The sequence below is a fragment of the Aplidium turbinatum genome, chromosome 4 (genome assembly GCF_918807975.1).
Source record: "Aplidium turbinatum chromosome 4, kaAplTurb1.1, whole genome shotgun sequence".
NCBI classification, from domain to species: domain Eukaryota; kingdom Metazoa; phylum Chordata; class Ascidiacea; order Aplousobranchia; family Polyclinidae; genus Aplidium; species Aplidium turbinatum.
In genome coordinates this window covers 36689494-36704024 of record NC_137475.1, presented here as the reverse complement: position 1 = coordinate 36704024, position 14531 = coordinate 36689494, and the positions used below count along the sequence as shown (strand labels likewise).

The 14531-nt window shown below is 37.1% G+C and overlaps 1 protein-coding gene across 4 annotated transcripts in view; it reads right to left on the bottom strand.

Annotated features, from left to right (window-relative positions):
• Window positions 1–12824, bottom strand: part of LOC145769332 (uncharacterized) — a 38696-nt gene extending 25872 nt beyond the window's left edge. For 3 of the 4 annotated variants that reach the window (XM_082580934.1, XM_082580936.1, XM_082580938.1), the window contains exons 1-2: window positions 12719–12817; window positions 11873–11988 (exon numbers count right to left, since the gene is read on the bottom strand). The gene's annotated coding sequence lies outside the window, so the exon portion shown is untranslated. Of the gene's footprint in view, window positions 1–11872; window positions 11989–12718 lie in introns of all 4 variants that reach the window. The other variant, XM_082580941.1, reaches the window with a different exon arrangement.
• Between the last annotated feature and the right edge of the window lie 1707 nt (window positions 12825–14531).

The window sequence follows — 14531 nt, the reverse complement described above, 5'->3', positions numbered from 1 at the left end:
GGACCTCGGGCTTTTGGAAGAATAACCTCATTGCCAAGTTTCTGGGCCTCTTTAAACAGATTTCTACTGGGAGAAAGCATTTTCTTGTGAGATTATCCTAGCAGCTGGGGGCGAGCCCGCACAACACTTTGTCAAAAATCCTAGAGGAGTTACATTTTACCTAAAAGAATGGTTCTTTACTATCATTGATACTTTAACTTTCGTGGTGGTTGCGTATGAAATAATTTATTCACCGGACTAGGGGGAAGGTGGGGTTAGTTGAGTCAGTGGGTTAGTTGAGTCACCATTGTTTTCTGACTAACCAAGATTGACTTCGTGAAGATTAATTGCTAGAAACAATAAGCATTATGGGTAACTGCGTCCATCTTACTTTAGCAGCCATGCGGATGCGAGTTATACAGGTTATACAGTCAGCAAAATGCCATTTTTTGGACTGAAAAGTATATATTTTCAGCTCAAAGTTGATTGGGATGCTGAAGCTATGCTAGGCGTAAGCGAAGACAGCGTCAAAGTTTCATATAGTTTATAGCTATCTTAAGCACAGTACATTTGTGTAAGACCGATAAAGCTTTACGTATAGATAATATGTTCAATAATTGTCACGAGGAAGGATTGGGGTTGGTTGAGTCAATAGCTGCAGGGCTAGTTGAGGCAGTGACTCAATTAACCCTACCTCAAGTTGCAGGCTGCTGAAATGAATTGCTAAATTTGAATTGCTAAACGTGCATTATTAAATCAGTTACTTGGACAAAATGAGCTATTATTTGATTAAAATTATTCATTAGACCTACTTTTCTGTTTAGTTTTACACCCTCACACATCTCATTAATTACAGCCTTTGGACAAGGCTGTGTATGGCCCGTTTAAGGCCTACTACAACAGAGCATTGAGTTCCTGGCAAATAAATAATCGTGGAAAGGTTTGTATAGTACTATGATGTGTCTGGCATTATAAACCAAGCCTATGAAAATGCTTTTTCCCACAAAAATATTCCTGCCGGTTTTGAGACAACAGGGATATATCCTGTGTACAGAGACATTTTCACTGACATAGATTTTGCTCCATCAGAAATGACCAACCGACCTTTATTAGACAGTGTTGTACGCGTCATTGAAATAATTTGACGGCGTCAGCGTCAGCGCGAATTGCCTAAAAACTTTACGGCGTAAAGGACTGCGTAAGCTCTTGAAGAAATTGACGGCGTCAGCGTCAGCGCTAATTTCTAGCGCTATTTTTTGCCAGCATCTCATAAAACGGAAATATTTCAACCAAGTTCAGGCTAACAATAGCTATAAATAAAGAGCAGATATTATGTTTTGAAACTGTATTGTAATTAGCTGCTCAGCCTATTAGTTATTTCCTTGCAGAAAAACAAGCATTTCAAAACGTTTGTCTGACAATCTGCTGCGTTTGGGACGCATATTCAGGGGCGCCGGAGTGATTTTTGACTGGAGGGGCAAGAGTATGAAAAAAGGGCAGTTTTGTTGCTGAAAGGCCAATTTGTTTTTAAGTTTTAAGATAAGATATAGCGATAATGCTCATCTATCAGCTCATTATCGAGTAATGATACAAGTGTCCGCTATACAAACAACAATGGCACGGAAGCGCATCATGCTATTTTATAATGATGTAATAAGTTATAACTTACTGTGATGGAGAATTTTGTGTCGTGAATATTATTTTGAGGCAAAAATAGAACATTATAATTAGGCTAAAAGCGAATAGCATAAATTGTTATATTGCAAAGTGTGCAGTAGCTTACATGACCTTAAAAGGGCACCATTGCTCCCTCTTCCCTCCCCATCCACAGAAATTTGAGGGCAGGGGGGCATCCGCTCCCCCCCCCCCACTTCAGGCGCCCCTGCGCATATTGTCCTTTCCAAGTGAAAACATGCGTTCCACAGCAGCGCTGGTTAGTATTGGTGTGTTGTATTTCAAAAACAAGTTGAAAACGTTTAGTCGGAAAGGTATCACTGTTCCAAGCGTGCTGTGATAGTGTGATAGTTTAGCATGTATAAATCTTTTAACGAGGTCCACTGCACCAACATCGCTCTTTTCAGGGGCATAGAGCTCTTGAAATAAAGTATATTCAACGTCCGCGATGCCATTCATGGATTTTTTGCTTTCTTTCTCTGATTTGGCGAACTTCTTCCGTGTGTATTCCAGGGAGCCATTCCAACCAACGCCAAAGCCGGTAATTCGGATGAGTCGCGCTGGCCAGAATATATTGTGAAACTCTTATTGTGAAACGAGATTTTCCATGAAAACAAAAAATGACGCTTAGCGCTTGACGCTTAAAATCGGCAAAATAGTTGACGGCGCTATCACTTCCGTCAACTGAAAAATAAATTGACGGCGCTAGCCTCAGCGTCAACGTACAACACTGCCTTTAGAGTTACGTGTTGGGATTCAAGCTGAAAACTGTGCTTCAGAAATCAATGAACACACGGATCAGTTGTCCGCAATCTTCGAAACACCCAACATTAGTGCTACACATCAAGCTTGTTCCAGCGTAACTTCTGCTCGGAATTCAGCACTTATGTGTCTCCAATGGAAATACTTTCAATTTTGCCAAATTTGGTTCGCGAAGCAATACAATGTGGCTCGCAGGAAAAGCATGAAAAGTATTACATTTCACGTCACTAATTTCGATAGAATGTGTGTAATTTGGGTCTAGGCGGTATGAAGACTTTTTTTTAGAGAAATGGCATGAAGTAGGGCGAAATCGAGAGAAATTAGGGCCTGGTTGCGGTAAAGACCTATTTTTATTTTCTTAGAGAAACGACAGTAGTAAGTAAATGTCAAATACAAGCCTTGAATGTAGTGACGCTAACTAGTGACGCTAGATTGGGAGCACAATTTTCGGCCGATTTGAGCGGGCGGTTGATTTGAACCAGGAAGTGACAAAGTGGTGACGCTAGATTGCGAGCACATTTTTCGGCTGATGACGCTATATCAAAGGTAACACATATTCATAACGGTTGATTTGAATCAGGAAATGACAAAGTGTAGTTCGGCTAGATCGTGAGCACATTTTTCGGCCGATTTGAGCGGGCAATAACGGTTAATTTAAACCAGAAAGTTGCAAAAGGAAGCTTTACTAAATTGCACTTCAGATGATGCTGTGGTTAGACAAAAGCGTGAACGGCGTGACGTCACACCAACGCGTACGCTGTCAAGGAAGTAATTTATTTCAGGTTTACTTACATACATAGCCTACATAGGTATTTCTTTGAAGGGATTTTTTTTTTTGGGTTATTAAAATATCTATACTGTTGGATCTTGACTATCACTATGCCTTTTTTTTACTCTGGTGTTTGCATATAAACGCGAAAGGAGTACTAATGTTCTAAATTTTAAAACAAAAATGTCTACTACTAACGACATAAAGTCGGGTAAAATAACCTAGGAAACTTTGGGTCTGGTTGCAGTGAAGACTCTTTTTTCAGGGAAAGACTGTGATGGAAACGGGCGAATTTGGGGCCATGGGGCCCGCCTGGTATTGGTAATAACTTTTACGGCCCACAGTACAAAGTCGGTTATTCCCCACTCCTGAATACAATAAACGTTCATTGATGGTATAGATCAGAGGTGCCAGATGGGGGCGGTGCCCAATATAGACCCAAAAAGTTATGCATCTCATGAATGCCATTGCGCCTCAACTAACCCCACCCACTGACTCAACTAACCCTACCTGCGAGGTTGGTTGAGTCAAACGGTGCTCTATGTTTGAGGTAATAAAAATGGCAATTAAACATGAAATAGCATTTTGATAAATGGGTAGTAGCAAGCATACTTCATTACCTTTGTTTCACTTAGAGTTTCATAGGTGTATCTACAATAGGTAAAAAAATATAAGGAAAAATCTGAAACATGACTCAACTAACCCCACCTTCCCCTATTAAAAGCATTCAATTTGTCACACTGGACCTTTATTAACATTAGTTGAGTAGCCTACAGTGGGGTAGCTAGGGAATGTGCCGCCCGGGGCGGATTCAGGTTTTGCTGCCCCTTCAAGAAAAAGCATGTGAAAATGAAATGCGTTTTTTTATCAGCACTGCAATACGCAGCGTGCTTTTCTCAATTTGTGGTGTAAAGTCAAACGAACGTAGGCCTACCATTATAATTTAGAAATACTGAACGCAAAAGCACAAAAACTGCTGCTAAATTAAAATAATCAATTTGTAACCTTTTACAAGGCTACCCAAATTTGAAGAGCATGTTTCCGCCTCTGCTTAATAAAGGCTAGTAGGAATTTTGTAACGTAGCCTATTAAAAACATAACGGCAGAAAATTCATTTAATTTATTTTTACTAGACCTTGTAATATAGTGTAATATGAATAGTTGCTTACCAATGTAATGATATAGACGTTTTCTTCTTTTGCTCATTGAACTTTCTTTACTTATATTCGCAGCGTAAGTTTTATAATTTTTCTATTAATTTTTATATAGGCCTACTTACAATACTTTAAAATAAAATATGGATAGAATCATATAGAAGCTTATTCCTATCAACTGTAAAACGAATACAAAATGAGCAAGCGCACAAATTACAAGGTTGCAAATGCAGCAAAATCATCTTTAAGTAGACTTTTGCCATGCTACTGCGCAATGTTTTCACTTTTCGCAATCTTACAGCCACATTCTAGTGACGGTGGCAAAGTTATTTATTGCAACAGTTAATAAACATAGCCTAGTGTTGCGCTCCCCCTCTCTCTGTATTTAAAATATATAACTCAGGATACAAGGCCGGTTTATGTGGCCAGAAGTGAAATCCAGTGCGGCATGGCATCAGTAACAATAGTACAGTAGATAGGCTACTAGTTAGTATATTGTTACAGCAATTAATAAAAAATCTAAATCTGAAAGAATGCACTGCGGAGCTCTGCAAAACCAGTCTAACTTACACAGCGATAGGATTAGGCTATAGTTTCGCGTAAGTAGAATTCAATAATTTTCTGACTTGTTTTTGTGTGGGTCAAGCGTGGATCGTGTGAAATCGATTTCAAACATGAAGCGTCTGTAGATTCCATAGACACTGCCTTATAGCGCTATACGGTAAAATCATTTACTGAAATGTTTGTACTGTATAGTGAAGCAGCAGTAGATTACTATGGTTAATCAGTATTCAGCAACGATGTGTAAAAACAAGGTAACTCCCTATTTCACTGAAAATCAAGAAATATTATCAGCTAACATTAGTGATAGGCTACCCAATTACCAATGGCAACATCAAAATTATAATCAAAATCAGCTTTATATTTTATTGAATTACTAAAGTAGCCTAAATCGATTTTACCTAAATTGTTGGCAACATTCCATCATCAATTAGACTACCAATGGACAACTTTAAAAACATAATGTGCGATTACAGTAAACTTCATATTAAAATTAATTCATTCTATATCCTTTGGTCAATGTTTCTGGTAAAATATTTTGTAATCGCAAACGTTGGTTAATAGTTATTACTGTGGAGTAGCTTATTTAAAGAGTCAAATAGTATGTTGCAAATGTAGTTGTTTTACATTTTAAAGCAGTTTCTGTAACATAAGTGAGGTTGTCAATGAGTCACTTCAAAAGTTAATTTTTCTGCTCTTGCGATGCTGCAAAGTCGTCAATTACCGAATCAAAATTAATCGAATCTGCAAGATCACGCTCAATGGAGAGTATTGATAAATCAGTCAGTCTAAACTGGCACATGCTTTCTCTGAGATATTTCTTGATCAACTTCAGCTTAGAAAATGATCGTTCACAGCTTGCTACACTTATGGCGCAAGTGAGAAAGACACGCAACAAGACAACAACAGTAGGAAGACAATCAGCAAGCGAATACGTTTGAATAAATTGCAGAATTCGGAGAGGATCTTCCAACTTTGCCTTGGTGAATCCACCAGCAGCAGTAACAAATTGCTGCAGCCTCTTTCTCTCAATTAGAAAATCGTGCATCTGCACATCAATGGAATTATTCTATGTTTTGAACGTTGCCATTCTGTTTGCTTTTATTTTTCGTGTACTTTTACATTATCAAAAAAAAAAACGTCCTGTCTGAAAGTGCCGCCCCCAGACGTGCCGCCCGGGGCGGTCCGCCCCCCCCCCCCCCTAGCTACGCCACTGGTTGAGTAACCCTGCTCTATTGCAATGTTTTTCAAGATTTTTTCAACTCGAGAACACTTATGTACGGTAATTAAAAAAAAAAATTGTGAAACACCAAAAAAAAGTTCAACAAAATTGAAGTTACATTAAGGCATAGCTTAATAATTACAACAATCACAATTATTATTTATTTTAGTGTGATATTTGGGTTCATTTTGAGGAGCATAACTTTGGTATTCGGGCAGAAACTGACAAACGACCAATATGCACACACCTAGCTTACTACTGTATTTGTAAGTTTAACGCACAATTCTTGTGCTTGAAACAACAAACATGTATATTTTTTCTTTCTTTCTTTGCTTACTTTTTATTTAAGCTAATACAGAACTTCAAAACAATTAATGTCATTGTCAACGTCACAATGGTAGCCTAGGTTTGCTTAGTTAAAATCAGATGTTTTTATTTTGGCCAATTGTGCAAAGCAAATAATATTTTTTCGAACAGCAAATGGTGTTCTGCAGAGAGAGAGAGAGAGAGCGAGAAAAACCTTTTATTTTGTCTGTTGCGAAAAATAGTATACGGTACAAATATAAACCGGTACAAATATATTCAACAACAGACATGAAGCAGCGAAAGACTATATTAGTCATCGAGTCAGCTGCTTCCCGTGTTTTTAATTTGACAAATAATTAAGTCTGTCTACTATCAGTCAAGTCAAGAGTTAATTAATTAATTAAATGCTTTCAATACTTTGCATTTTGAACAAACATAGTTTCATAAAATCATTTTTAATATAGGGGAGACCGGGGTTAGTTGGAAGGCGGGGTTAGTTGAAAAATTATTTTTCTTTTAACTCTCGATAACTTTTTAAAATATTTACTGCCACCATGTGATGTAATTTATAAAAACACATAGGCCTAATCCATGTTAGGTTCGATTTGTTGAGTCCAGTTATGCCTGTTTGGCTGACAATTTTGTATTTTCTTGCTTTCGAAGTAAAATTTTTGGCGTTTTAAGAAAGATCTTTTGCGTCGATGTCGTTAAAGATAGGCAGAAGTTTTTTGGTGTGTGCCAGCTGTAGGTGTTCTACAACACTACGAAATAAACAAATTTTAGTCAAACGCACCATGCTTGAAAATTTCAGGAAAATAGTTTGTCATGCGCTAATGGGGCTAGTTGGAAAATGGTGGGTGGGGCTAGTTGGAAAATGTTTTGATAACAGTATTTGTATATTCAGTATGTAACAGTATATTCATTGCATTTTGATTTCAAAGCAAACAAACATATTTGCTTACAACCCCAGCATGTAAATGTTTGTTGGTTGAAAAAGGAGTATCCAGTTAATAAGTGTGCAGTAAAAACTGACGTTTTTCAACTAACCCCAGGCATTTTCCAACTAACTCCAGGCATGGGGTTAGTTGGAAAATCAATTGTATGTTTGTTTATTTTAAATTTGCATTAAAAGTTAAATTAACTGAATACTTATTTTTAGTTGTATGATAGGGGACACCATAGGTGATAATTTAAGCCGCTTCAAGTTGTCAGGCTATGCACCAACTGTTTTAAATTTAACTTAAAAAAACTTACTTAAAAAAAAAAACTTTTCAACTAACCCCAGTCTCCCCTAACTTGAAATTTGCAAAAATTCTGAATTCATTAAAGACACTGCGCGAGTGTTGATAACTTTTCGAAGTGCGCTGTCAGCAAAAAAGTTTGGGAACCGCTGGCCTAGGCTATTTATCCATATATAACTTCGAGAGAGAATTCGCGTTTTGTATCACAGTCAGGCAAATCACAGCAACACAACAGAGTTTAGCAGTAGGCTATAAGAATATATTTTACATGATACAAACACCCGGTACAAACAGTTTACAAATTCCAACCAGCAAGAAACGACCGAAAATGATTTTAACAAGCCTTGCTTGTCCATTCCAATTGTGGGAAAAACTTTTGTTCGTGAAATTGGACAGTTCATGAAAAGAAAATCTGATGTAGGCTAAACGTTTTTCCGACAAACAAAACATTGAAAGTTAGTTCGTATTTGCAGAGATGTACGTATACGCCGCAAATTCTACGCCGTAGACTTGCGGCGTAGACTTTTTATTTACGCTAACGCTTAGGGCCACATTTTTTTGGATAGTTGTCACTTGAGGCTACGCCGTAAAGTTTTCGCTGTTTTTTAGCGCATAGCCTCAACGCATACTTTTTAATGTATTTTTTTCGCTACAACTCGCCAATACCTTCCAGCGCTGCAGATGAAAAAATGTTTTCAATGGGCAAAGACATATTGAAACCAAAACGCAGCAAAATGTCAGATGAACACTTTCAGATGCTTGTGTTTCTTCGTGGAAATTCAAAATAAAACTTGTTTGTTTCGAGTGATTCATACCGTGTGAATGTTTGGCATCTAGCAAACAAATTAAGTTTACGCTAGTTGTATGCGCTGACGCCGCCACCTTTTTTTTACAAGTAACGTTGACGCATGCGGCGTATGGTTTTTCGAACGTTTGCGTTTATGCTGACGGCGTCAATAGTTTTTGTATGCGCGTACATCACTGCTGCGTATTTGCAACTAAAGTCCAAGACGCATTCGCCTCTACACAAATGTCATGATGGTTTTACGCTTGTCCGTATGATTCGGCATTGACATAGCCTACTGTATTTAATTTATTTTTTTTTGTCGGAATAGGCTGCTACAATAAATGATGAGGTTAAAAAATAAAGTAGGCTTCAGGAAAAAAACCAGCAAAAGGAAAAGATGGCAAAACCATAAAAGTTTAGGACGTGTATGCGATGAAGATTTAGAGGTTGTGTAGATGAAAGTAAATTAAGCACGGCCACCAAACCTACATCGTAGGCTATGTAGCCTATATCCCAATATTTTCACGTAACAAAGCACAGCAGGCCTACTGACTTGGCTACAAAAAATAGAAGAAAGAAAAACGAATCACGAAACGTGCTTAAAGCTGAAATGAAGTAGTCAACTAAGAGGAAGATTTGATAGGCTACAGCCGCATTACAAAACAAAGTTTAAAAGTGAAAAAAAATTTGTAAAAATAACTTTATGTAGGCTAAGCTAAGTGAAAAATAAACAAATTGTTATGTTGATCGGCTGTGGCGCTTCATTTAATGTGTTGTTATTACTTTTTCAGATATTCATGTTTCTCAAATGTTTTGCTAATCAAATGATTGTTTTTTTTATGGGAATCTTATTCTCGGACACACAAAGCATGTTTGGAAAGTTAGTCATTGGTTTAAGTTTTGATTTTGATAGAAACGGTCAGGGGCGTGCGTGAGAACCATTTTGGTCTCCCCGAATTCCATTAGTGGGTCCCTAATAACCATAGCTGTACGAGCCAGGGGGGCAGGGGGGCAGCCGCCCCCCCTGTTGTTTCAAAACGTCGCAAATTCGGGAAAAATCTTGCAATTATTAGGGCAAAAATTGCTATATGAAAAGCTACAAAATTGTATGAATTAAGAAAAACTGTAAATTAATATCTTTTACCTATCAAACTATAAGTAGGCTACATTAGTACAGCCTCTTATTTGCACAAGAAATGTGCCGCAAAATTTTCATTTGGCACACCCGTATTGATGTATTGTATTGCATGGTGATGAAACTGTAGTACGAAGTGCATTTAACCAACTGCATCATGCCAATTTGGACAGCCACCAAAATATGTCTCTAATACTTTTGTGAAACTGCCCAAATCAAAACGCAAAATTTGCTATATAGCTAATTTTATTAATTTTCACAAATGCATCTTGTTGATTTGGGCAGCTGAAAACATGAAATTATCTGATGAAACTGATAAGTCTGTTTATGCAACTGCCCAAATTAGCGTGAGGCAGTTTCCCCAAAATGAACAAATTCATCATTTTTTCCCGTTTACATAACTGTATCGTTTAGATTTGGGCAACAAAAAAATATGAAATTATCTGATCATAGTCTATTTATAAAACTGTTAGTTTTTCACTATTATCATGCACCGCATACATTATATTTGGGCAATTTCTATAAAAGCGTGCAGATTTGGGCAAATTTACGTTCTGCCCCCCCAAAATGGTTTGGTCTCGTACGGCTATGCTAATAACTCTTAAAAATAAGACAAGAAAGCGTTTGGATATGGGACTAAACTCTTTCAATGTAAGAAAAAACTTTACATTCATCATTCCAGCAAAGAGTAAATAACTCTCAGATTATCTAGAAGAAAAAAAATAAACATGCCGACAATGCCGAGTAGCCGAGTAGCGGATCTGGAAAAAGGTTGGCGAAGGACCAGAGTTTCAACAAAGTATAATTGATAAGATAAAGGGACAATGCACAAACATAAACGTTGAGAGGAGGTGTGGGAGATTTTCCTCTCAGAAAATTTTAACAAAAAATATAATCTCGTTTCGGTTGCTTTTTACATGTACTACTTCACATAGCAAGCTCCGGAAAAACTTGTTTTAAATACTTTCCAGTAGCAATGCTCCTGCTAATATGACCATAAACCTCGTTTTACATAAAAGCTAAATGTGTAGACTAAATTGTAATTGAAACCTAGTATTTGTGCTTAAAAATTTGCCTACATCGAGTCATCGACACCTTTGGGGATGAAAAAATGTGTTGATATAGACTAGAGTCTTACAGACGAATCAATATAGCCTACAGCAATTCGTTCTCATAAATTCCAGTTTTAGTTCAATGTAGGCTAAGAACCTGGTAAGAGTTTAATGTCTACTTCAGCACTGGTGCTAAATTTTATGTTTTCGCCTGCATTTCGGGAAAGAACAACGCAAACATGACCCAATCAAGAGCAACTCAAACAAGATCGTGAAAAATAATCGTAATTGTATTTACATTTAATATGCACACAGAAGGTACAAATACGGAGCACTACAGCGTTAATTATTTACTTTCATGCAAAAAATATCTAATTTTTTTCTGTTTTGTTTTTATGACAGCTTTTATCACCTATGGTGTATTGATCAAATATTTATAGGTCAACCGTCAATATAACACGTCAGTTTTATTGGTTTCAGTCCAGACCTGCTCAATTTCCGCGAAACCGTTTCATCAGCTGCTTTTTATCCTTTTAGCAATATTGAATTGAACGACCCATTTATAGGCCTACTGTAAGTACGATAACATCATTTTATCGTAAATGAGGTTATACTTGGTTACTTTACGAAATGAAAAAAAGAGCTACAATTGACACTATGAACAAACAAAATACTCTAAGTCTTAAGAGATAAAAAAGGGTGTCGATATAGGCAAACTGATCGTATAATCAAAGTCGATGTAAGCGAACACGAAAGTACGTAAAGATAGGAATGCCGGAACCAACAAAAAAGTGTCGATATAGGCAAACTGTCGACATAGCCAGAGTCAACATAGGCAAATTCTTACCTTACACGTTTATTTGCCGCAATAGAACAGGCAAATGAAAAAATAAACATTGCGAACATCATTTTCCTTTTCCTCTACAGTTTTTCCTTTACAATGTTTTGCTACAAGGTTCTGAAACCCAGCGCAACAGCAACAAAAACAAAGTTAAAATTGTCATGTTTTGGGGGGAGCAAGCTTTTAGGCCACCCTATCATTCGCTTTTTAGACCCCAACGGTTGCATTGAGTTCATTTTATTTCAAAAAGTATGCTTCGTTGAAAGTCTGAGGCCTCATAATTTATTTTATCTAGATCCGCTACTGGTTACGGTGACACTGTAGGCTACTCCTTATCAGCCTATTTTGGCCTGTATAATACACTTTTATTTTATTGTTTTTTTACTTACTGAAGGTGACAGCTGATATCATGGCCACTTGTGATCTTGTCACTGGTCTCCGTTGCAAGCTGTAACCTTGAAGTCGTTCACGATTTATCTTTTCTTGTTCAGTAATTTTGTTGAAGCTGCGGGGTGAAATAAAAATTAACTCAATAAACGGAAAAAATAAACTCAAATAATAATAATAATTTAATCGATGTGTCTTATTTTTTAATGTTTTAGCTTTTGAAGTGGACAAGGTGATCAATCATTGCAACCTACAATACAGCTAGTTTTCATTTTAAAGAAGTTGCACTGAATGGCACAAAATGCATCAAATTAGCCTATATAATAAAGCTTTACAAAATGGAGATCAGACAATCCTTAAAGTAGCCGAGAAGATTTAAGTCTATCGCACTTGTTTATAGAAAGTATTGACAGATTTCTTTTTTTCCGCGCTGTATTTATGAGATGGTCGAAATTTATTTTTGTAAAACAACTATCAGATAGATTGAGGAGATGTAGGGATTTGTGAAGTCATTAAGGCTGTGATCCAACGAAAATGGAAGACGCCATACTGGAGTTTCACTCTTGTTTGGGATCATCGGTGATACATATCTGTGTTGTCTTGAGCAGGTATCGAACTTCCAACTATGAATATGCGCCACTGATGCTCCCAAACAAGAGTGAAACTCGAATATGGCATCTTCCATTTTCGTTCGATCGTGGCATTAACTATAAGATAATGTGAAAACCAAACGTGAGCGAGTTATTGTTAGTAAGTTATACTTTCTTAGAAATACTTTACGTATCACTCAGCATTATATTGTTGTTGCAAGTGCAACACAAGTGGCAACTGGCGTTTTTACTGCTTACCGTATTAATGCAGTGACGTAGGTAGCTGTACCAATTGGCTCTGCCAAATAACAAACCGGAGGTCTATCTCCTAATTGGTTTCTGAAAAATAATAATCTATCTGGAAAAACAAAAGAGGTGTCGGCTAATAAGGGGAAGGTGGGAATGGTTCGGACAAGGGGATACCCCGGACAAGCAACTTCCGGTTCAATTTTCACTTCGCCACGCATTTGCACGCCAACTTTCACCATTGGTGAAAGTTGCCAGCTGCGTTAGGACTGCTTTAAGAACTTCAGTTGTTCAAATTTAGAAGTTTAGATTTTTTTCTCAAAGACGTAATATTTTCAGTGAACGTCGTAAGCTTTTATAAAAAAGTTTGTGCAGTAAAGCTTTCAACCTTTAGTGTAGTATATGCGTTGTAGATAGCAGGTTCTTTACAGTAAAAGAGTTTTCTAGCAGAGCATTTTGTACTAGTAGAAATCCGCCATTGTTTGCTACATGTGACCATGGGGATACTGCGGACATAATGTATCTAAGTGTCCGGGGTATCCCCAGGCTATTATAGACCTTCTGTAATTTTTTTGATGTTTTGTTATTCCCTTCAACATGAAACAATTGCAGGATTTCTTTGTAAATATTATTGGTACAATACATGTTATCCAAGACTATTTTCAACCATATTTTGGTTTGTCCGACAGAGCCCCATACCTTGTCCGAACCTACCCCTCATTGGGGTAGGTTCGGACATTTCAGTGATGTCAGCATTTTAGGAAAATTAATAAGAAAACACATTTTGAGAAATCTATGCTGTGCACCCTTTTTTCAAGAAAGACATAGGCCTAGCTATAAGTTGACATAAAATTTAAGTTTCAAAAAGGTTTAAAAAATTTTTTACGGCCAAATTTCAAAAAAGTGTCCGAACCATCCCCACTTTCCCCTAGGCTATAGAGGTTGTAACAAAATAAAACAAATTATCATTTCGTTGACGAATGAGTGATAGTTGGGCTATTGAACTGTGATGCGCTGTGTTCATCGATATATGTTGTTATTGTTTCACACTCTTTATGTTGCAACCCCAGTGATGATATGCTGTGGTGCATTATCTTCGCATTTCTCACTGGTGCCAAAGTCAATGAAAGTTTCACAAAATTATCGGTTATTCAGTGTTTCTGACCGGGCTTCTGAGTTGTGACAGTGACCTTCCAACTAAACATATGTGGTGGTCTCAGAATACGGATTGTTCTGATCTTTTTTTAGACTAACATTTTTGTCTACAGGGTACAAACGTCTGATTTGATTAAGGATTAGCCTACTTGATATTCCAATCAAATCAGCGCCTTTGTAGGCTACTGTTTTCCTCAATTAGCCTACATTCTTTTCTCAGTATAAATTGCGCGGGTTTAACATCACTTAGGGTGAGTCTGCTACTGTAGTGCAATCGACTACAATATTTCACTTCGACTTATATGCAATATGCATGTCTTAGCCTTATTCTGTTTTTAATTAAATACAAATCTAGTAAAAATACAATACGGATAATTTTTGCAAAAAAACTCATGTTATTGGTTTGGCCTGTCTAATTATGCACCCTCCCGTACTTTTATAGCCCTGGTTCTATTTCTAGACAAATTATATAAAACAAACATAGCCTAATTGTTATTTTGCCGTTTTTAACGATACTGAAAAAAAAACTGTTGAGTTTGCGGCCTCTGTGTTTCTTCACAACATTGCTAAGTCACTGGGCGACTATTGCCTCAGCATTCCTGCTAAGATATCCTACCTTGTCATAAATTGTGCATTTTAATAGCATGCTAAGCTACTAAAAGCCTTACAA